The sequence below is a fragment of the Thermobia domestica genome, chromosome 6, assembly GCF_964235325.1.
Source record: "Thermobia domestica chromosome 6, izTheDome1.hap1.1, whole genome shotgun sequence".
Classification (NCBI taxonomy): Eukaryota; Metazoa; Arthropoda; class Insecta; order Zygentoma; family Lepismatidae; genus Thermobia; species Thermobia domestica.
In genome coordinates, this window is record NC_137459.1 from 6,566,123 (window position 1) to 6,588,798 (window position 22,676).

At 36.4% G+C, this 22,676-nt stretch overlaps 1 protein-coding gene across 2 annotated transcripts in view; it reads right to left on the reverse strand.

Moving 5' to 3' along the window:
- The window catches only part of LOC145687831 (ras association domain-containing protein 5-like), a 270,682-nt gene extending 262,427 nt beyond the window's left edge, over nucleotides 1-8,255 (reverse strand). Inside the window, exon 1 of one of the 2 annotated variants that reach the window (XM_081761284.1) lies at nucleotides 8,164-8,255. The gene's annotated coding sequence lies outside the window, so the exon portion shown is untranslated. Of the gene's footprint in view, nucleotides 1-8,137 lie in introns of both variants that reach the window. The other variant, XM_081761283.1, reaches the window with a different exon arrangement.
- Between the last annotated feature and the right edge of the window lie 14,421 nt (nucleotides 8,256-22,676).

Consider the following 22,676-nt stretch of genomic DNA (forward strand, 5'->3'; position numbering starts at 1 on the left):
TAAAACTAAAGCTTGGAATGTGTGGAAAACACTGCCAGAACTAACGGACGTCTTTATTCGATTGTCTACCTCATTCAGTTTATCTGATGATGATTTTGATATTATACAGTATTTTCAGTGCTTCTGTATGACACAATCAGGGCAACAAAAAGCAGTCAATGAATGCAGGAGGATACTTTTTACACAGAGGAATAGATCCCTTGAAAATATACCCCCTACTGAAGATACTTTAAGATATCACTTGAAAAGGACAATGTTTCAAGCCAGTGTTTGGAGACAGTGTCTACAGCGTCAGCCTGGCATTCCTGATGTTACCGACTGGGGATGGGACGTCTCAGATTCCCCACCATGGCTTACACCATTATGGACAGTTCTTCAAGAAGTATCAATGAAATATTCGGAATTAACCTGCTGCCACTGCAAAACAATGTATATGAGCAAATGCAAATGTCAAAGCTTGAAAATGCAGTGTACCGCCTTATGCTCTTGTGATGGAAAATGTATACAGTGAGTGAGTTATTGATAGATGAGACTTAGACAAGCATTCCATCTCTAGTACAGAACGATTAAAATATAGTAGTCTTGAAATTTGCTCGCAATTTCTTTTAAAAAAGAAAGGAATGAAGGAATATTAATTAAGGTTACATTCTTATTTTAGCAAATTTCGAAATAAAAAAGAATAGATTTGAAACACACTTTTGTTATATAATTTTATTTTTAATATTCTACTTGATGATGATGATGATAATGATGGGTGTTCCGTCCGAGGGCAAGTAGTTGGCCCGAAGGTCCCTGGGCAAGGTGAACCCATGGTGGTCTTGCCATTGCCTTCCATGGGATGATGATGACGTTCTAAGGACGTCTCCTACAGTTTAACGAAGGATCCGAACCACTTGTGTCCCCACCGGGAATCGCACTCGGAACCCCTTGATTGCAAGACGACGAGTGGAGCCACTCATTCACCAGGGACACTATATTCTATCTTAACACGCAATAATTCAACGCAATAATTTAGTAAATGCTCACATATTATTTAATTTTACTCTCTTTACTTTCTATTTATCACCCTACTGCCAAAGAACTTAATTGCTATCATTATCCCCCTCCCCTCCTTTTATAGAAGCTCATATGACTTGTGTCCCGGTGGTTTTTTATTGTGTATTACCATCTAAATAACTATGCCAAATTTTATTCTGGTATCCAGAAAAGAAATATTCTTATTGAAATTTGTACCAAACGACTGCACTAATAACAGCTGGGATAGGTGCTGATTGCCACGGGTGCTTACTGCCACAGCCAATTATTGGTGCTGACTGCCACGACTGTCGCTGATTGTAAATATGAGGGTGCTGACTGCCACGACGGCGTGCTGACTGCCACGAGCCTGGGAGAAACTGTATTTGGAAAGAGAGGAATTAATCCCTCATGCTAAATTTATGATTATTAATTAATTTAGTAGGGGTTAATTTAGTAATCATCACAGTAAATCTATGTGGCATCCTATAAGTTACAAAGTTGCTCACTAAGTGGAACGACATACACTTGGATGTTTATATAGGGATTGTCTTTTCTGTTATATGTACAATTTGTACATTTCATTGTTTATATTAATTGTTTTATTGCATTATTTAATGGATATGATGGTCTGAAGCCAGCTGACAAGGGAAGTTTGGGAGAAGCACTCTCCTGCAGAGAAATAAGCATGTCATTTGATGGACCAATTCATGCTGATTACAACAGGTAATAAAACTCCTGTACGTTGAGAACTGTTCGAGATATTCAGCTTGGAAATTTATATGAGAAAATGAGTGGATGCACGTTTTAATGCGTTAAGTATTCTCACTCATGGCGAAGCCTGATGGTTTGAACTTGCTATTGCTTGATCACTGGGGTCCATTCACAGACAAATTGTCCATTACAAGTTGCATGACGGATGGCAAAGATCTAATGGTTGAGAAGATACCAAAGAATTGCACACGATTTGTGCAACCATTTGATGTGTTTTGATTCCGATCAATCAAAGATTATGGCAGGAGATTTGTACATACTATGAATCTTCTTCATCTGGACATTATAATGTACCAACGAAACAATCAAATAAAGTTCTTGTCCATACGAATCACTTCCGATCACAGCGATACATTGGATTGTTTCAGTTTGCGTTCTGCAAGGCAGGTTACGAACAAATTATAGGCTTATAACTTTTGAATCACTTGTCGAATTTGCTTTTTGCTTTGGTTCTGCGAACTGTTCTCTTGACGGATGCAACACAATTGCACATATAAAATGTTCATGGTGCAAGGGAGTATTTTGCCTGCGTCATTTCTCCATAAAACGGAAGAACAACGGTGATCAATTTTCATCTCTAATCTATGATTATTGTGAACAACGTAATGACTAATTGTATCTAACCAACCCATTAGTTATTGCGAAACACTTTTTTTCTGTTACTTCCGATAGCTTTCTAATTCGTATGTCAATATTCGTTACTAATTATTTTGTACATAACGCGTATAAATGCGTATTTCCTCATTTTCTCATATCAACTTCCAAGTTGAATATCTCGAACCATTCTCAACCGTACAGGAATTTTATTAGCTTGTTATAACCAGCATGAATTGGGACTTCAAATGGCATGCTTAGTTTCTCTGCAGGCGAGTGCTTTCCCCTGAATTTCCCTTGTGAGGTACAGCCAACAGTGATTTTTTGATGGAACTTTCAAGAGCTGCTCGAAACAATTTGCACAGCTGTACACAGTTCATGCTGACATAGGGACTTCAAGTGAGAATACATAAATCGTACCAATTTTGTACGCACCGCTCCCTGACAAAACTGAAAGTACACTCATGTCCAAAATTATTGTCGCATATCTATAACTGTCTTCTTGTAAGAATATAATTTGATAATTTTGCAGAGTACTTTTAATACTTATATTATGTGTATAATCAGGAAATTTATATTTGTGATAAATTTCATAAGAAAAGAATTATAAATACGAAAATCATAACGAGTAAAATAAAATGTAACTAAATGAACAAGAACATTTTATTTTCGTTTTATTGTTGTTATTTACTGCTCTTTTGACATGAAATTTACCACATACTTGTCTTTGCCGATTATACACATACTAATATTATAATACCGGGCGAATTTATTATCAAATTATATTACTAGAACAAAATATTTATAATCATGTGACAATATTTTTGGACATGAGTGTACATACAGAGACCCATTTATCTTTGTTAGGTGTTGGTCTGAACAACACGATCCTAAGGATCATCTAGTTTCTTTCATGCTTCTTGGCGTCCGGTAATGTTACTTCTAGCAACTTTTTCTCAGGCTCGTGGCAGTCAGCACGCCATCGTGGCAGTCAGCACCTTGATATTGGCAATTAGCGCCAGTCGTGGCAATCAGCACCAATAATTGGCTGTGGCAGTCAGCACCCCACCAACAGCTGTGAGAACAACTAAATGGAACAGATGTTCGCTACTGTTCGAGAATTGAGTTCTTGTATTTGACAGCAATCAAGTAATTCATGCTGGGATTTGTTTGACCATTTACTTTAGCACTGTCCATGTGACCTTAAACTAATGCGACCTAAACATGACTTATGAATGTAGTATTCAAATAAAAGGTCAGCTTAGTAAATTTAACTACCACAATCATGAAGTCTGTTTCCAACAAGAAATATTTTAAATAATACAATTATGACAGATTGTGGATCTTTTCTAGGACAAATGAGTTTTGCCATCCTGTCAGGTTATTAATGAAATACTTATTTACGAAATATTAAAAACAAAAGGAAGAATTGCCTGACTATTTTCTGAGAAAACCATCCGAAAGAATTTCACACCAAGAGTATAGTACCCCTTTTGAATTGTTTTCCTAAAGAAATGACTTATGATGCTCTATTACAGAGTTGTTAATGACATATCTATATATATAAAAGAGAACGCACAAAATCCTTTGTCCGCTCATCACGCTAATACGGCTGAACCGATTTCTTTCATTTTTGGGGGGTTGTTAGGATTTGGACCCTAGATGGTTTTTATCATATCACTTTAATTTTCAATTACCAGTGTCTTGAGATAATTGACCAATCAGGTGTCAATACGTAAAAAAAATCCTTTGTCCGCTCATCACGCTAATACGGCTGAACCGATTTCTTTCATTTTTGGGGGGTTGTTAGGATGTGGACCCTAGATGGTTTTTATCATATCACTTTAATTTTCAATTACCAGTGTCTTGAGATAATTGACCATTCAGGTGTCCATACGTACAAATCCTTTGTTATTAGTTCATCATAGGTATAAAAATAAACGTATTTATATGCAACCCGCATGACCCTGTGACTCGGCGGGTTAACATAACTGACAGGCGCTATAAATCACTTGAAAGCGAAAAAGTAAAAATTATCTAAGTAACAAAGTTTATTGCGTTCCGGGGTGACCGCAGCGAAGCGGGGTGAACGCTGCTAGTCTATATATATAAAAGAGAACGTACAAATCCTTTGTCCGCTCATCACGCTAATACGGCTGAACCAATTTCTTTTATTTTTGGGGGGTTATTAGGATTTGGACCCTAGATGGTTTTTATCATATCACTTTAATTTTCAATTACCAGTGTCTTGAGATAATTGACCATTCAGGTGTCCATTACGTACAAATCCTTTGTTAGTTCATCATAGGTATAAAAATAAACGTATTTATATGCAACCCGCATGACCGTGTCACTCGGCGGGTTAACATACATGACAGGCGTTATAATGGTTTTTATCATATCACTTGAAAGCGAAAAAGTAAAAATTATCTAAGTAACAAAGTTTATTGCGTTCGGGGGTGACCGCAGCGAAGCGGGGCGGGTTAACATAAATGACAGGCGATATAATGTTAACATTTACTGCAATCTTCTATGGTTTTTATCATATCACTTGAAAGCGAAAAAGTAAAAATTATCTAAGTAACAAAGTTTATTGCGTTCCGGGGTGACCGCAGCGAAGCGGGGTGAACGCTGCTAGTTGATTTATGGAAAAATGATCAAAGTTGTTAGATCCGTTTTTCGGGTAATCACTGTTGTTTATTTTCACTCTTCAGTAAAATTCGACACTCCTTTTTATAACAAAAATGTTATAAAAACTTTATGTTTGATGGTTCAAATACGTTGAACGGTATGACCTCTAAGAAAGTGTACAGAAAATCTGGATGAGCTACTGGACGAACAGACATAGATAGATAACTTTTTTAGTATATAGGAGCCATAAAGCGAGTAAATCTGTTGAAATTTAGAATTAGATTTTTTCACGATAGCCGTACTTTGTTCTCTCCTCTCCTATCGCCGCTTCGGAGCAATAAAAAATAATAATAACAAAATCTTTATAAACACATAAAGGTTTAACATAATAATAATAATAATAATAATAATAATAATAATTTCTTCAATTGTAAATGAAGAATGAAATCTTCCAATTTTACGTCCCACGTGCCGTAGTAGTAAAATCGATTGACCCAACGTTGGGAAAATGGTGCCGATACGACACACCAACGTTGGCCCAACGTTAGGTTTGGATACTTTGGCAACCATTTTGCACCCAAACAATTCCCCAACCAAAAGACCGGTTCTCCGACATTTAGCCAAGACCTGGTTAGAAAAAAAAAAACTTTCAATTCTAGTATCGTTGCGTGAAGGTCGGTAGAGTAGTTGGTTGCTCAATCATACATTTAACCAACGTTGAGCCAACGTTAAGTTTTCCTGCTATAGGCTCGCACCGACCATCACCCACCGTTTTGACCAAACCCACTCAATTCCCAACGGTGGGCCAACCAACCTTAGTATAGCTTAGCTCACGAATCTCTGCCGCGATTGACGCCAACGAAGAAGAGATTCGTGAGCTAAGCTATACTAGGGTTATTCCCTTTAGCCTAAAGGAGACGGATGAGTACGAAAGTATAACAGAATGAGAATGTGGGAGAAACGTGAGAACCCCGAGAAAGTTAACGGGCACAACGTTGTCCATCAAAAACTCATATGGTCTGAGATACAACCAGGAACTCTTCGAACAGCTCCACACACTAAGCCATCTTAACCCCATTTTTCAATTATAGTACACATCATCATATCATAAGCCCAATTTGCTCATACACATGCATATCTGCTATTTACTTTTTAAATTGTGGTAATACATCTATTGACGACTCGTAAATATGTACAATCAGTGGCGCATTTACGATTTTGTTTCGGGGGAGCTTTGCCAACTTTATTCCCGGAAATGTGAACATTCTGCAAGTTATTTCATTGCATACAATTTCGGAGTGCTTAAGCCCGGAAGCCCCCCTTAAATACGTCACTGTATACAATAATAATATTTACAAAAAAACGCGTCGTGCAAGATATTCTATGATCACTACAACGACGGAAACAATTACAATTCGAAGTCCGGGAATTCAGTCTACTATCGAAGTTGAAAGCGAGGAAGTGAAACAGGTGGCTTGTTTTCGGTATTTTGTTAGCATTATTACTGAAGATCCTCAATGAAGAAGGCAAATAAAAACAAGGATATGTATGAAGTAAGAAAACTTGGGAAATAAAGTATGTGATAAAGATTCAATAAATAAATAAATAAATAAATAAATAAATAAATAAATAAAAGATTCATGTGGAGTATGATGGGGAAGAAACGCGCAAAAAACCACGGAAACGAAGTGAGCGCGCTTGAAAACCGATGTTGAAAAAAATGCAGGAAAACAATGTGTTTTGGAACCGGATGGTCAACCTGGCGACGCCAAGTGGAGGTGGAGGTGCATGATATTTTTTTTTCCTTAAGGCAAATTTTGAAAAAAAAAATCACGCCCTTAGTTCTCAAGATATCAGATTGAAATTTTGCATACGGATTGTGTGCACCTTTGAGTATGATACGCGTATTTATATATTTTTTTAGTTCATTACGTAAACCCGGACACGGGTCCGAGGGGCGCAAGTATCTTCAGAAAAATTCCGGTTTTTCCCGAATTTCCCGGATATGATACGGACATGTAAGTGGTACTGTCTGAAAGAGCGTGTTATACTGAAGAAAATGACGTTTGAATCATGGTCCTAGTAATGTCGTTGGGAACTTTTAGAATATATATATATAAATGAGTCACCTTTAGATTTTCAAAATGTTTTCTGGTCTTTGTTTTCAAGATATCAGACAGAAATTTTGCACACGCATTTTTTATATAACTAGTTATTTTTCAAGAGATTTTTTAGATCCCTACATGAACCCAGGCCCTGGCCAGAAGGGCTTAAAAATTTTGAAAAATCGAAAAAAATTCCCGTTTTTCCCCAATTTTCCCATTTCTGGTGTATAATACGGACAAGCGAGTGGTACCGTTGGGAAGTATACTCTATCCTGAAAAACAAACAAACAAACAAACAAACAAAAAAAAACGAGGTATTAACCATGATTCTACGATAAATAGTGAGGAAGCCGTAGCTGTTTGACTGAAAGTCTAAAATTTACCTCAAAAAGTGGAAATCCTAAAAGGGTCAACGCCCCTTTTCAGTAATAAGATGATATGAAACGTGAAGATTGAGTCCGTTCCGAAACACCATAATGTGTTCATATTTCAATGGTCTCACACTGTGAATCGAACACGCGACCACGTGTACCAGGCACAAGCCACTAGTCCATTAGAGGGCTATAAACAATTCAGAACTCCAATTTGCTTGAGACGATCATCCCCTCTACAAGAACATGTCTACGCCACTAGCGATAAATCTACCCCATGCGAAGAAAGTTTACGTTACAAAATTATTATCATAGACAAGTCAGGAAGATATATCACTTATTCATTATCACAAAAAATCAATCAATATCAGCAAACACACTACTTAAAATTTTGAAGTGGAAACAGTGTTCTTAAAAATTAATATATATTTTACACCAGATAACGATAGAAAATGAAATATTTTCGTGTTATTCGTATAAATGAAATGAGAGCTGTTGAAGGATTTAAATTTTGTTGCCCGTAAAGACACGAAAGCAATTATTCCATAAAAAAAGAATAGATTGAGCGCGTGCTTCCAGAACAACAGAACAAACACGTGACTATACACACACACACACACACACGCATGCGATCATCTCCTCTCTCACCAGATCACTCACGCACTGTCACTCACGGCTGGTGGAGTTGCAGTGGAGCGACCGTCGTCTTCTGTACCATTCACGACTAAGCGCTTGCTGTTCACTAATTCCCGTCCGCCGGAACAACTGCTTCCGCAATGCGACGGTAGGCGGCTCTACGTTCGCAAGTTCAACACGAGATTCTCTTTCGTATTTAGTGTGTCAACATCAACTGAGGATTCATGAGATAATATTCGCTAATATTTGAATTTCTACATTACGAGACACGAATAAAAACGTATTTTTGGGAAGCGTGCAGTTCTGAGACGCGGGCGCCTTAAGAAAATTTTCTAGAGGGACATCTCCCTGATTGCTATATGACGTTTGGTATTTTTTTTTATTTGTATTAAGAAAATCTTAAGAAATTTAGAAACATACATTACATATTATCGTGAGAAAGGGGGGACGGCTGCCTCCGCTGAGAGGATATCTTCCTTGACAGTATAATCTAAACATTTGGTAGTTATCCCGAAAATCCATCCTAAAGATGTAACATATAGTTTGGTTAAAGTTGAAAAATTGAATATTTCAGTTTATTGTCCCACGAATATGCCCGGCAGGCTAAGGGAGGTGATTAAGGCAAATAAATGATGATGGAAACATTGGCGGAATAAGAATGTGGGAGGAAATGGCAGTAACCCGACAAACCCACGGACACGATGTTGTCCACCGCAAACTTGCTTAGCCGGGAGTTGAACCAGGGACCCCACACACCAGAGGCAAACGCTCTACCACTGAGCCACGGTGCCCCTTTGAAAAAAAATGAAACGTTTCAGTTACGTCGGTGATAATGAGAATGCATAAAATGATGGAATGAAGAAAGGGGGATAATGTGGGAAAACCCCGAGAAAACCCACGCGTATAGTGATTGTTCACTCCCAAAGCCCACTTAGTGCGAGCTGGGATCAACTTCGCATCACAGATGAACGCTCTATTTTGTTTTAAAGTTAACCGATCATTCGTCAGTAACTTTACTTCAGTGCTTCCTTAATTTCACTTTGTTCAATTAACCTTTTCCGTTCCACGAATACAGAAACAGCGAGGACAGCTAAAATTCCAAAAGTTGTCCCACCGGAAATCGAACCCGGGACCACGCACACAAAAGGCACACGGGGTAGTTACTAGATCAGCGGGAAGGACAACATTGAGGCACCCCGGCCTCTTGGTCAAAATTAAATATCTGAAATTTCGTATTATACCCGTCTCCATTATTTATTTGTTTGGATTGAGTTTCATCCATAACATTCTAAAACTGTTTTGAATAAAATAATTATGTATTATATGTACACACAAAGAACTGCTTCATAAGATTCTTAAAGGTTGTTATATTATTGTGCCATAGTACAAATTCTATTATTTAAAAAAAAAATGTGCATTATTTTTTATGTGAATGCACTAATGTAACGTTTAAGAAAAGAAGACACGAAATTAGTGTAACTCACAAACAAGAACTAAAATATCAGCTTTTTAAAAATAGTATAGGTTTGCGCCTGGAAATGTTTTTCCCACGTTTCTCGATCTTCAGCTTCCTCTTTTTAACTCCCAATATTTTCTTCCATTTTTCAAATCATCGATCACTTGTGTTCTTCTTCTTTCTATTCCTCCCTTTCCTTCCATCTTTCCTTCTATGACGGTGTGAAGAAGACTGTGTCCAATCCAATTGGTTCTTCTACGAAGGATGGTGGCTAGAAGCGTCCTCTTCTCTCCTATCCGTTTTAAAACATCTTCGTTTGTTGCTCTCTCTGTCCTTTTATCTTCTCCATCTTCCTCCAACACCATATTTCGAAGCTCTCTAAATATTTCTTCTCTAACTTTCGTAATGTCCAAGTCTCCAAACCCTACATTCAGGGGCGGCGTTTAGAGGGGCAGTTGATCCTCCACTTTTCTTAAGTGACCCCTTAATGTATATAGTTTCATCTAGAAATGTACAGTTTTTGTATGTATTCCTGGTTCATAAAAAAATGGTGCCAAATAATATTTGCCGTTCGTGAGTTCGTATTGGTTATTTGCCTTCCCGTGGAGTTAAGAAAGCTACAGGAATTGCGTTTTAATTCCAATTCAACGCAATTAATATTGAAATTACGTATTCCTTTAAATGCCGTAGCATATGCTTGTAGTATTTATACTCTCTTTCATTTTCTAAGAGTACTAACATACACTTAATGGCATGTGTAGAATTAAAAATATAAGTTGTTCATTAACCCACAGTTTCAATATAACTTCTATAAAACAAGTCTATGATTAATATTATCCTTTCTATTTATTTGTTTTGCAAATTTGTTAGTAAATAAACTGTTCACACAATTTTCAAGACATAATTTTAAAATGACCATCAACAAGGAATCAATCTCTTTTTACACTTTCGTTGTTTAAGAGTACAAAGGGATATACCATACTTTAACTGAAGAAGATAATGTAGTACGGTATCCTATTAGCAGAGAAGTACACAGGGGATGGGTCCTGGAGGTCCGGAGCCCCCCAAATCAGGACTTTTTTTTTTTTGTAAATTTACTCTAGTTTTAGGGGCAAGTTTTCAATTTTTAATATAATTTATCTTGAAATGGTGTTTGGACCCCTCCCTGCCTATTAGTTATAAAGGTAACCAAGAAAGTTCATTGGTTAGTATCCCATGAATCGGATCCGAAACAGCCGAAACCAGCACTGCACCAGAAGAAAGCCCTCCTGTGTATTTGGTGGACTGTACGCGGAATTGTGCATCGCGAACAGCTACCAGCTGGTCAGAGTACCAATGCAACTGTGTACTGTCAGCAGTTGAGCCGAGTCCAAGAAAAACTGAAAACTGGAGCCAGCATTTCTGAATCGCAAAGGGGTCCTCCTGTTACAGGAAAACGCATATTCCCACGTGGCCAGAGTGACTCGGGACACTATTCTACACCTTGTACAGGAAACACTATCGCATCCTACATACTCCCCGGACATTGCACAGTCCGATTATCACCTGTTCTAGTCCTTGGATAATCACGTTAGAGGACGTCAGTTCAAATCTCTAGTAAAGGTGCAAAATGCACTTGATACCTTCTTCGCATCACGGCTCACCAAGTTCAACCTCGATGGAATCCATGGCCTTCCAGAACGTTGGCAGAAGGTCGTCGATGCTGATGAGACAATTTTTGATCTTCCAGGTACGTCTTAGGTGACATATCGATGTTCGAATGTGGTGGATGAAAAAGCGACAGGACTTTCTTGGTTACCTTTATATATATCCTTTCGTCGAATAAAGGGTTAGAAACAATCAGGAAAATTAACGTTGATATACAAATATTCAGATCATGTCTTTCCCCCCACTTCTAACGTCCAATCGCCGCCACTGCATACATTCATTTATTTGTACACACATCTTAATATGATAAATGTTTATTTTCGCATGCAATGCTCAAGGGAGAGGGTTAAAATCCCTCCCTGCGTACACTACTGGACACACTTGTTTGATTTGCTAATGAATAATAATATAAATTGTAGTAGTCTATACACTATTCACTATAGTTCTGAGCATTGTTTCTACTGTTGGAGGCATTGTCTGATACAGTCTGTATCAAAATTAATTTAAACCAGATGTTTTCAAATTGTGGTACTTGCATCACTGATAGTACGCAATAGGATGGTCGGTGGTACGCCATAGTTTTATTACATTAACATTATTCAATTTCAAAATTTCACTTAATATTAGACCTGCAATAAATATTGTGACTAAGAATAAACTGAAGAATAGAATTATCATCATCACTGTACTCACCTCTTGCGAATTTGCAAATTTGAGACACATACACATTACAAGGGAACGAAATTTTTGGTTAAGGATGATTGTTGTTTTCCAATTACAAATTATTTTAACCATATAATTACCAAACCGTTGTCTGCTACGTGTATTTCCAAAGAAGGACCAAATTTACCCTCGCTATTTTCAAATGATTGTTACGCTATATCTATCTATTTTAACCCTACAATGCAAAAAAAAAAAAAAAGTTTTGCAAGAGAAAATAAAAATGAGTAACGGAAGTACTGGCACGCTTAAAGTGCCATCTAAGCGGAAACTGTGGAATTGCAACTAGCTTCGAACGTTCCCAATCTGATTCAACATGCATTAGCAACTACATGCCGTCATGTAGGAAAACACAGATAACATTTACGACTATGACCCATACCTGTCCTATTATGCATTGTACAGCGTGGTCCGGAAGTGAGTATATCTCTAATTGGTGTTTTCTGACGGTTTTAGGTTTTACCTACATTTGTTTGGTAACACTATTCAGTATTGTCTGGCAACATTGCTATCCATGTTCGAGATTCACGTGCGCAATTACCTGAATCAGACGTTTCCTGCCCGCTGGATTGGAAGAGGTTGTACATCTTCACCAGCTCCCTTTGTCTGGCCTCCAAGAAGTCCTGATCTGACGACTCCAGACAATGCTCTCTGGGTTTTCATAAAGCAACAAGTAAGAAACACTCGATATCACACAACGCAGAAATCACGAGCAGCTATGGAACACACCTTGACCCTCGTGACTCAGGAGTATCTGCGCAAAACGTCTGCGAGAACTTGGCGGAAACGGTTCGTCCGATTGAAAAAAAAAATCCCACTTTAGATTGAAAACATCATTTTTTGAGACGGTTTCCCCTCTTACATTCTGTTGTAACTCTGACAACAGACTGGAGCTCCTTCGTGGCTAAGCGGTTAGCGTAGGCGCCTTTGGCGTGGGAGACCCGGGTTCGATTCCCGGCGGGGGCTCATGTGGTTAGGATTCCACGTTAATCAGTAGGTCCAAGTCTCATATAGTCTCGCTGCTGAACGGGACGTTAAACTCAAAATCAACTCATCAACTCTGATAACAGACTTACCCTATGTCAGGGGACTTTTGAAACATCCTGTATGTAGGTCTGTATACCTACTTTTGGGCCACTCTGTATATTGGATCTTTTGATGCAAAAATGGAGTTTTGTGTTCCAATTTAACAGAGTTTGAGCACCGAGATCATATGAGACATGGATATGGAGTTTGAAGTAGAATCTGAACGACCGGAATGGCGGTCAAACTTCAATATTCTTGCAATCGCTTTTCGGTTCCATGAATATATTTTTGGTAAGGGCACTGTATTTTTACAAACCCAAAACCACTTCTTTTACAATATTAATTTAATTTACAGCACGAAACACCATCCATATATATATATACACAGTGGCGGATCCAGGATGTGATCAAGGGAGGGACTAAACCATAGTTTGGAGCTTTATCCAGTGTATACCTGAGCGTCAAGGGATTATAGCCCCCCTTAGATCCGAGCCTGTATATATATGTGGGAAAAGACAATGCTATTTTTCAAGCTTTAAACCATTTGCTACTTTCCGTGTTAAAGAACCAAGATAGACACTTTCCCAGGCAACAAAGGAATCCATGAACAGCAAACTTCATATAATTCTCCAATTATTTTTTCTTTCTTTGATATTTTAAGGATACAATGTATTGTTGTTTAAAGCTGCACATATGTACTCAAACTTTTAATTCCTGCCAAATATCACGTGTTACTTTTGACAATACATTATTGACAATTTTATATCCATAAAAGTTGATAATCAGGACCAACCAAATTAGAGACGTATATATTCAAATCCTTGACAACATCTACTAATATTTCTATATATATGTACATATACAATTCCCAAATTAAATGGTGAGCCAATGTACTTCTCTCAAATTGAAAAGGAGAATACCCATGTACTAACATCATATGGAAGAAAATTGACCCTCCTATCAACCACGCAACATGTTATAGAAAATCATGTCAATAACCGACCACGTAGTAATATGAATATTTTGGCAATTTTTTATCCATAGAAGGAGATAAAGACGACACTCAAATTTATCAAGTTCCACATTCGTGTCCAATAGAGAGCATTTGTCAAATCTTATTTTTCACAATTCTCAAATTTAATGGATGGTCCTATGTACCCCTTCCAAAATTTAAGAGCAGCGCATCAATGTGCCCATGCCTTATGAGGGAAGACCCCTATACTTACCCATATGAGCCTCATCAAATAGGATAAAACAGCTCAAAAACCTCCGAAATTTACATCTTGGCATTATTATTTATCTACGAAAGGGAACGAGATCGACCACCCCAAACCTACAAAGGTACATGCCATAGTCGTATACTAACATACTGAAATTTTAATTTTTACATTTCCTAAATTTAAAGAGGGTGGTCCTATGTACCCTTCCCAAAAGTTAGGGAGTGAGCCAAAATATCCCTGCCAAGATCTTCTTACCACGTGACGTCCCTCAGCCAATCAGAAAGAAGTGCGATCAACTGTCATCAGTACTACTTAAGAGGTGTGGAAAGTATTATGTCTGCCTCTGGATCTTCAGGTTTTTTTGAAATTCCCGTCAATTTTATTAAAATTTTGTTTCCTTACATCGTTAATCATCTTTGTTGCTTAGTGAACCTATCTCATGCAGGAGCGTCATTTCAGACTTCGCTTGAGGGAGGCAAGAGCGCCACTGACATAAGACTTTCTCGTCTTGTACTAGTATATTAGTAGACAATCGATTAAAGTATATGTATTCCTCAAACTCCTGATCTCATGAAACAGGAAATTTGCCATCGATCTAAAAGATAGCTCTTTTCACAAAAATGGCAGTACGTAAGGTATAAATAATTCTGTCAGTTTCCGTTCTTTCCACATTTTCTAAAGTTTTTGAATATGTTATTAAGTCTCGACTTAATTTCTTTAAAAAGACTTGTAAGGTACTATCCCCATCACAACATGACTTCCAAAATAAGAAAAACATTGAAACAACCTTGTTTGATTTAATGCCTTTTACGGGTGTTGAATTATATAAAAATACGTATTTTGTAGGTCTATTAGTAAACCTATCGATAGCTTTTGATACCACTGATCGTGGTATTTTATTGAGCAAGTTGTGTATGTATAGTACTAGAGGTAGTTTCTCTCAGATTTATCCGACTTCAATTGGTACACATTTTCAAAATAATTTGCTTATGTAGCTCAAGTAACTCATTAATCTGTACTCCAGGGTTCCATATTGAACCCAATTCTCTTTTTGTTATATATAAATGATTTATTGGAGTATACGCATCCAGCAAAATGTGCCCTATAAGCTGATGATATCAGTGTACTCACATCTGGTAAATCAATACAAGCTGAAAAGAATTCTGCAACTATTTTGATAAATTCGTCGAAGTGGCTAACAGAGAATAACTTAATAATACATCAGAATAAAACAATTCTTTAACATTTTCATTTTCCTGGGAAACCGCGTATATCAGCTATGACAAAATGTTATTCTCTCCTCCTCAGATACTTTGATGTGGCAAAGCTTTTAGTGATCACCTTCTACATTAGTGATTTACTCTTACACAATAAAGATTCGTACATTACAGACGTACTACTGGTGTTGTATTGATAATTTTGAGAAATAGGGCTCACCCTAAAATCAAAAGGTCTCGTAATAATTTTATTACAGTATAAAATAGGTAGTATATTCCATTTAGAATCTATACAGAAAGGTCATTTAACAAATACCATCTTACAAAAATGCAACCTGCACTATATAAACAATCACATGTTGATTCCTTTAGAGATGTCACGTGTCTCATGCATGGGAGCATTTGCTTGATTAGAAATTTTATCTTGTTCCCCTTACATTCCAGTTTGTAATAACACCTGACAACCACTTTATACATATTTTCAAATATCAACTGCACTTACCTCAAACGTTGAGCAATTCAGTTGTCTTCAGCTTAGAGCAGGTTACGCAGAATTTGCCTTTCGTATTTCTCACTAAAATGCTAAGTTAGAAGATTGTGCCTAGTAATAAAACTACGTACAGGAACACTGATATTCGTAGCTTCAACAATTACGCGTACACTGGAAGCAAATATTAGAAAATTCGATATACGTAACTCCGTTTAAGGGAAACAGTAGTCTAAAAAACGGCACTTCAATTTTTTCTGCACATGACTCAACTGAAGAAACATGGAAGTATTTGAATATTTCAATTCGTATAGTATTTATTAGGGATTTTCTTCACCTTTTACTTGAAATGTAAAGAAAAGCTGAAGATACCATTTCCAAACTGTTCCTCTACATGTAAGTGTTTTCGTGCATCTGGAGGGGTTTCAGGTTCGACAGGTTCATGGTGGTGACAAGGATTTCGTTTTTGAGTCAGCATAATAACACAACAGTTTCAGAGTTTAGCATACATCTTATGGGTTTCATTGGGAGTCGAAGGTCGTTTCGAAGGCAGCAACGCTAACCATGCAGCCAACAGAAAGCTTATCATGAAGCAATTGGGGAGTTGCCTGAATTAACAGGGAGCGAACTGTTGTCAACAGTCATAATTAACGGCAAAGAGAACCGATACGCTGACCACACATCACACTGAAAACCATTTGACCGTCCACAATTTTCTTCAGACTCTACAGCGAAGAAGCATCAGTTTCCGGTTCATTACAGAAGAGCAAAAACTTAAGTGTTAATCTTCATTTTGATCATTAAGAGGCTTTTTCACAATCCTACAGTTACATGTATTTGTATTACGGAAAATGAACACTAGAATAACAAGTACAGTACAGTGCTTAAAACTCAACACTCGATAAATCACACACACACACACACACACACACACACAAAAAAAAAAAAAAAAAAAAAAAACACGCCGACCAGTTCAAGTATTTTTCTGAGGTCGGTCTTATCATGTAAATTACTGTACACTGTATATTCATTCATTTTCATGTATAGTAAAGGCTCTATGCCTTCATAAAGTATGTATTTTTTTTTTAAAAAAAAAAGGGTAATTGAGCAGTTTATTCTCTGTTGTATTCTGAAGCAACCAACACATACAAGTACAGTACTGTATTCTCTGAAGAAACACTCATACTTATTTTTTTAACCCTATTCTGGATAACCCGGCATTTTCACAAACTCGGCCACCCTTCGGTCTACATTAGGCCGAGTTTCCATGGCTCTACTATACATTTGTTGCATTTATTAAAACAAAATGTATCAAGATTTTGCAAAATCGAAACAATATTACAAGCTACACTTCATTTTTCATTACTGTTTACTTGCCCTTTCCACATTTAAATTATGCCTCACCAGCACACACACACCGTGGAAATGACGAAATACTGGAATGACTCATCTGAATTGAGAACCGGATTCAATTTTCTGGGTGTAAAAGACGGCCAGTTTTATCAACACAGCATCAGCGAAGTATAAGACGTGGAAAGATATGTAGAAGGAAACAGCAGAAACTTCTACAAAACATACAGAATGTTCAAGAATTCTTAGTAAAGATTTGCTTTATAGCTGGTTTAAAAGTGTCAACTATATCGTTGCAAAGAATATAATTTAGAAGATCAATTCATTAGAGTTTTTGCTTCATGAAAATTTTCTTTATTAGTTTTCCTTTTTATTTATTTTTTGACTGGCGTCATTTAAGACTCCAAAAGATAAAGAAAACGTAAACTGCATCCTATGACTGAATTCAAGACTTCATTTAATTTCATCCACCTATTAATCAAATTTCTGTGAGAACATCTTTGCTACTTTTCTTTTTAGTGTTGTTATGCATAGGGTTCAGACACAAAACACAATTTTCCACAATTCTAACCTTCAATCACACAATTCTTAACTTAAAAACCATGCACTAAAAATCTATAGTTTCAATGATTACTATCAGTCACTATTGGATGCATTTTAAGTATTTAAATAGATAAATGAATAAGTAAAATAATGCTTCTTTTTTTTACATAGTTACGGGTCACAACTCACTTCTTCGTCAGTATGACTGGAAAAAGTTTTGCTGCTACACAAATTTTATATCAGAATACCCGTTCTTCGCACGGGAAGAATGAGTTTCATTTTGGACATAAAGGGGTGAATTTGGATTCAAACGGTATCGGAAGTGTCACTGGCAACCTCAGCGACCCCGAAAACTATGGATTCGACTCTAATATCGGTCATTTTCGGCCATTCTTAAATATCCCAGCCTCCCCTAAGTTGCACCGTCAAAGTGAAATGATAAAAACCACCCCAGGCCCGAACCTCATCTATGTGGCAAATTTGAGCGACATCGGTCTCGTAGTTCAAGCGATGCGAAGACACAAATATAGCGACTTTTATTTTTATATATACTAGCTGAAACTGCGCTATTTACATAGCGCACAGTTCTAACAGGTGCGTGAATCTCCTTCCCACTTCTCACTATATCTGCGCAAGTCCTTTACGAACACGAGTAAAGGACAGGAAGACAGTCGAAGAGGGTGAATTGCTATAGACGAACACATAAATGTAGCACTTTAATGTATAGAATATTGGAGTGAGTTTGTGGCAAACTTGGATAAGTGATAGATGATACCAAAATTCATAGCCCAAAAGCAGGTAGGTATACAGTTCCATACTGATCAACTCATTGATTTTTATATTATTTCTTATTGTTACCCATCAGGTAGAGTTAGTTTCTTTATTATTTGTTCTTAATGTATTTTTTTATTTATATCTTAAGCTCGGAAAAATCAAAGCAAATAAACCTAGAAGCTAGAATGTTATACTTGATCAATGCAGAGGTGTAAACCTACTTTTGGGCCATCCTGTATATTCTCTTATAATTCCATATCCGAGTACGCCTGATTGTGGGTCCACAAGCCTCCGAAGTTGCCAGCTTGCAGTAGGTTTTGTCGTTCAAATTAAAGCAGAGCGCCTGAAATTCCGTCAACCCGCTATACGTAGCTCCTCTACTGGTTGCCTTTCACAAGGGTATCAACCTTAACGTCCTAGTGGCAATCTATCTATCTCAATAGCAACAAAGGTGGCTCAGCTACAACTTTAACTTTGGATTTCAAACCTTTGATTTACGGTTATTTGTGATTTCACGTTTAATCAAGACAAATATTTTAAAGTATGTGTACTTTAAACAAATTATTTAAATAGATCCGTTTTTCATAAAGTTTATCCTTTTTAAATTATTGTTCAAAGCCTTTGTATTTCAATAAGCCTTTTCAAGATCAATGCAAATGAATTGTACTGGCATCTTTGGAGTTCTTTTAAACTATACGTTTGTGGCCAATCCTTTCGACAATGAGATCTCGGAAACAAGCTCTAGAAAGATGACGTTTTCACTGATCGATTGGAAATTTTGCGTAGATTGTCCACTTCTAATTGAATATTTAAAAAAAACATGCCCATTATTTCTTTATTACATTTTTAAGGGTACAATGGAAGTGTTGAAATTAGAAAAAAAAACTATATCATATCCTACGCATTATATATTCCAACACCATATAATTGTATGCGGGGGTTGCATATCCCTCAGGCGTTTGTTTCATGGTCAAATGATAATGGAAAACGAAGGATAACCATTTCTCCACTCTAAGTTGAATCTTTATTGTTTGGATTGTTTTGTCCAATGAACACCATATATCACTGACATTATAATTAATTGTGTATGCAATGTATTTGTTTATTACATACTGCATGCAAGAAGAAAGAAAACACTGATCATACATGAATTAAAAACTCCAACCGGAAGTAGGCTCAAATCTTGCAAACGGTGCAAGATATTGAAAAAGTAATCGAAAAAAATCTCCCCTTTATGGCATCTCTTGCCAATTTTTATCAAGACGTCTTTCACTTGTGTTTGTAAAGGGACATGTACAGATGTTGTAAGGAATGACAAGGAGATTCATGCTAATATGTGAATGATGCGCTGTGTAGAGAGCGCAGGTTCAGCTAGTATTAAAGTAATCGGGTCAAAGCGACGCCTAAAATGTGGAAGTTTTTTTTTTTTTTTTTTTTTTTAAATTTGAATGAGAACTTGCAAATCTACACAAGTTTTGGAATCGACCGGCAAAAACGGCACGTTTCTAGCACTTGTGGGTTTCGAGATTTCATTGTCGAAAGGACTGGAGACAAACATATAAACCTAGCATTTTAATATGTAGACTAGCTGAACCTGCGCTCTCTACACAGCGCATCATTTGCATATGAGCATGAATCTCTTTGTCATTCCTCACAATATATGTACATGTGCCTTTACAGACACAAGTGAAATACGCCTTGGGAAAAAAAAAAATCGGCAAGTGGTATCATAAAGGGGAGATTTTTTCGATTATTTTTTTCTCAATGTCTCGCACTGTTTGCAAGATTTGAGCCTACTTCCGGTTGGAGTTTCTAATTCATGTATGACCAGTGTTTTCTTTCTTCTTGCATGCAGTATGTAATAAGCAAATACATTACATGTACAATTAATTATAATGTCAGTTATATATGGTGTTCATTGGGCAAGACACTCAAAAAATGAAGATTTATCTTAGACTCGAGAAATGGTTATCCTTCCTTTTTCATTATTATTTGGCCATGAAACAAAAATCCTGAGACATATACAACCCCAATATACAACATTGTGGTGTTGGAATGTATAACCCATAGGGTATGATGCTTTATTTTTTTTTTTTTAATTTCAACGCTTCCAGTGCACCCTTAAAAGATGTAATAAAAAAATAATGGCCCTGTTTTTTTTAAATATTCAATTAGAACTGGACAATCTACGCAAAATTTGCAATCGATCAGTGAAAACGTCATCTTTCTAGAGCCTGTAGTTTCCGAGATCTCATTGTCGAAAGGATTGACCACAAACAAATAAACGTCCTCAACATATAGTTTAAAAGAACTCGGAAGATGGAAACACAATTCACATGCATTGATTTTAGAGAAGGCTTTTTAAAATACAAAGGCTTTGAACAATAATTTTATATCATAAACTTTATGAAAAACATATAGTTAACTAATTTAAATTATTTAAAGTACAAATACTTAAAATGTTTGTCTCAAAGTTGAAATCTCTCACAACCGTAAATGAAATATTTGAAGGCTAAAGTTATAGGTTGGAGCTCAGGCACTTTTAATTGCTATTGTAGCATTTTAATAAATAAATATTATATATATATATATATATATATATATATATATATATATATATATATATATATATAAAGATATTAATTCCACACGAAGAGAGTAAACGATTAATTGCAATGAAAAATTTCTTCGTCAAGTTCGTGTAGCAGCAAGACTTCCGTCATACTGAAAATGCGGCGAGTTGTGCACCGAAGCATTAATGGATCTTTGAGACTTTTTTTTTTAAAAAAAAAAATCTGTATGAACACCCTATGGCTGCACTTTGATACATTAACGAGAATATAATGTTCAAGAATGAACCTTCACTAAGAATTATGACACATTCTGTATATTGCATTTCAAAATACCTGCAGACTATGGCACAATCAAGCAGTCAGACTAAATGTAAGCATTTAGAGATGATTTTACGTAGACCCGAATCGTAAATAGAATCTAAAGGGGCATCTTATATAATCTAACTAGCAGCATTACGTTGACAGAAGCTGAAGAAAAATCTATTATACTGGGCATGATTCTTTTAACACATGAGAAAATAAACACTTGATCCTGAATATAATTTTTCACATTGAATTCAAATCATGTTTTACAGATCACCAACAATTTTCTACCGACACCCATGTTTTCTTTTTTCTTAAGTTTTAGCTAAGAATAATTGCCACTATAATTACAGCATTGAAGCACCGTAAATGAGGTTCGACTTGGGATGGTTTTAATAATTTCACTTTGACGGTGCAACTAGGGAGAAGGAAGGGTATATATATAAGATCGATATTAGTGTCGAATCCATAGTTTTTGGGTCGGTGAGATGAACAGTGACAATTCCGATGGCGTTTAAACTCAAATCCAGAACACAATAATAATATTTAATTACAGATTACTTACTATTTTCTGATTTTTCATTACATTTTTTCTATCGATTTGAAAGCCCTTCAGTAATAGTAAAATGTTACTGACTAACGGACTATGTTACTAATTTTTTTTAAATTTTAACCCAGCGAAGCGCATAATTGACGCTAGTTCTTTTATAAACAAGAAAGTTAACCCATGTAAAAGGATGATTTTATTTTTCACCTGATAATACAATGCGACTAAAATGAAATATACAACATATACTGTGTAAGTGAAGGTGTATTTTGGTATAACTTCGATTTTACTGAAGAGACAAGATTAAAAAACTTTCCCAAAAAGGAAATACGCCTAGGAAATTTTCCATAAATCTGTTTTCTCTTTCATAGATAGGTTAGTTAGAAGGAAGAAAAAATAAAAATAAAATAAAATGAAATCTTTAAATTTTACGTCCCACGATTATGCCGGCTAGGCTAAAGGGGACGGTGATGATGAGAAGTGAATGAAATGGTGGAATGAAGAATATGGGGGGAAACGGGAGAACACCAACAAAACCCACGCACACGGTGATAATTAGAAGAAACTATATATATATGCAAAGAAGTTTATATATACAAACTTTCGTGGGTGTTGTAAGAAAATTGTGGGCGATAGTCAACAACTAGTGACATTTCAACTCAATGTGAAAGCTGTATTAGGATCAGAT